We start from the raw sequence: 2,243 nt of genomic DNA, 5'->3' as shown, positions 1-2,243 counted from the left end.
TAAGAAATTTCTCTACATCCTTGGAATAAGAAATTCTACTACATGTGTTTCTAATGCCAGTCTCAATCCTACAACCTGTGGCACACAAGATCGTTTTATGATAATACTTTAAGGCAATTATTTCAAGGCAATTATTTCACACCAAGCATATTTTCATATCATGAAAAGATATGGATCATTAAACTAGAGATTCTAAATCTCTGAAGTTCATGTTATATCAATTTTTTATTTATGAAACAAAGATACACATACATGCATAAAGTGTTATTAGGCTATGAACATTTAGTAAGTGACTTTAAAGTGCCATGTAGCAGAAATTGTAACAAGGCATTATTCACCTGTATTAACCATCTTATTAGCTTAAAGTTCATCTGCTTAATTAAGAAAGTGTTAATATTTTCAAAAGTTTTCTTTCTTTTTTAAAAAAAATTAATTTATTTTTTTATGGTGACATTGGTTAATAAAATCTGATAAGTTTCAGCTGTACATTTTGACAGTAAGACATATATATATTTACATTGTGTGTTCACCTAAAAAATATGGAAGGTTTCATGAATTTGCATGTCATCCTTGTGAAGGGGCCATGCTAATCTTCTCTGTATAGTTCTAGTTTTAGTATATGTGCTGCTGAAGCGAGCACTCTTCCTTTTTTGAACTTATTTTTCTTACTATAAGCATAATCTTATAAAGTCAAAGTGTGTTCTCAGTAAAATGAAATCAGATTTTCTATGAAAAAAGTGGGAAACAATAAAAAGGTAAATAAATGAATGTATGCTTCTTTACTAATATGGCACATTATATTTCTGTGTGTTTAGGTAAATCCTGATTTCTCATTTCAGAGTGCTCTCATGAGTGTGGAGGGTACTTCTTCTAGCTTCTGGTGGCTTCCAGCATTCCTTGGTTTGTGACCACATCTCTGTCTTGGTAGACACAACGCCTTCTTCACATGTGTGTGTGTGTGTGTGTGTTTGTGTGTGTGTGCGCGCGCGTGCATGTGCGCACATGTGCTCATATAACCTCCCTCTGCCTCACTCTTATAAGAATTTATAATTTAGGGCATTTAGAGCCCACCTAGATAGTAAAATATAATCCCTCATCTCAAGATTCTTAACTGCGTTTACAAAAATCGTTTTCTTTTTTGACACATAAGGTTCCAAGGATGAGGATGTGGATATCTTTATTTTGTGGGGGGTGGAGAGGAGTTTATTTTTTAGCTCACCACGGAGATATATATTGTTTAGATTATTTCTCCGGTTCCATGTGGGACCATAAGCCCTATAATTCTGTAATAGAATATTAGCTGTTAATTTCTCCAATATTCCCCTTCTCTCCTCAGCAGTCATTCTTATTTCCTATAGCATGAAGAGTGAAGGGATAAAGACCTGGTTTTTCTTCTCTAATTAGGAGAAAATAAATGTGATAGACTCAGAGTTCCATACCTGATATACATCCGGCCCCTACTTTTGCTAAGAGAATCTCAGTTTGATTCTGAAGAGGAGGCACCTGGTCCCAGACAGACTCACCACTGTGGAAGCCAATCACAGGGCTGCTGTCTTCCCTCTCCCAGACTTCATGCAGCCACATCTGACCAGTGATGTGTAGGAAGTCTGTGACAGTCACTCCAGGGAAAGACTGCATCTCCCAAACAGTTCAAGCTCTGAATATCACTGTAGGGGGAGATGAGAGGCAGGCAAAGCGGGGAGGATCTGAAGTCAAACCATTTTGATTCCAGTTGCTGCTTTTCACTGGACAACATTTTTGAAGCTTCTGGTATAAGGGAGTATGATTAGGTTACTGCCAATGAACTTCTGTCGCTTGTGTTTCTAACTGATAGTTTTATTAGGTATTTTAGATATTTGAACTAAGAGATTATACAATTTTAGCTTTAGTCCTCCACATTTAGCCATGATATTCTGCCTTGATTTTAAATAAATATGTTTGCTACTGCTTATATTGAGGACAAAAAAAAAAAGTATATCTATGCAGTTTTACTTCACCCAGCTTTGCAAATATGCCTATATGAACATATGTAACTGTGATCTATGATAAAGGAGATAAAGTGATTTGGTTTGATGCTCAAAGGGTTTTTTTAAATATTAAATCTTATTAAAATTTTAAAGATAATGCTAAAAAGCAAAATACGAAACAGAAAACTAAATTTCTAAATAATGATATAGTGTTTGGATAGTCATAAAGAAATATGGTCTGAATTATCATTTTCAGAAATGAAATCAAGCAAAAGT

General features: G+C 34.7%; 1 non-coding gene across 1 annotated transcript; it reads right to left on the bottom strand.

Moving 5' to 3' along the window:
* Window positions 1-533: 533 nt before the first annotated feature.
* Window positions 534-640, bottom strand: LOC112478837. Its single transcript, XR_003045967.1, has one exon. It is a non-coding gene; the product is annotated as a U6 spliceosomal RNA (small nuclear RNA).
* Between the last annotated feature and the right edge of the window lie 1,603 nt (window positions 641-2,243).

This window comes from Pteropus alecto, unplaced genomic scaffold (genome assembly GCF_000325575.1).
Source record: "Pteropus alecto unplaced genomic scaffold, ASM32557v1 scaffold22, whole genome shotgun sequence".
In the NCBI taxonomy this organism is placed as follows: Eukaryota; Metazoa; Chordata; class Mammalia; order Chiroptera; family Pteropodidae; genus Pteropus; species Pteropus alecto.
The sequence above is the reverse complement of the archived record's forward strand: the minus strand, read 5'-3'. Positions and strand labels throughout refer to the sequence as shown.